Consider the following 450-nt stretch of genomic DNA (forward strand, 5'->3'; position numbering starts at 1 on the left):
GGCCTCAAACTCAGAAATCTGCCTCTGCCTCCCAAGTGCTGGGATTAAAGGCATGCGCCACCACTGCCCGGCTTAAAGGATATTATTATTTAAATGGGTTCACACCAACAAAACTCTCATTCCAGATTCTGGAGTGTTCTAGTTTTAATACCCCAAGTGTCCCACGGAGATCAAGACTGTAGAGTAAGATTTAGGCCATGGAAGCCCCAATGATGTTTTCTGCTGAGCTATAGATCAAGTTTAAGGATAGCCAGAACTACACAAGAAACCCTGTCTCAATGCTCCTCCCCCCAAGAAGTATGTTAAAATCCCCGTGATTCTCTCTGCACTTTTGAAGCTCTTTTCCTGAGAAAGCAGGATGTCCCAGACAGCCCATTTTGCACCCAGAAACAATGAAAGCCATTCGTAAAACACTTAGTTAAACCAACTATGAAGAGGTACAGGTAGGTC

The sequence above is a fragment of the Mastomys coucha genome, unplaced genomic scaffold (assembly GCF_008632895.1).
Source record: "Mastomys coucha isolate ucsf_1 unplaced genomic scaffold, UCSF_Mcou_1 pScaffold22, whole genome shotgun sequence".
Lineage (NCBI taxonomy): Eukaryota > Metazoa > Chordata > Mammalia > Rodentia > Muridae > Mastomys > Mastomys coucha.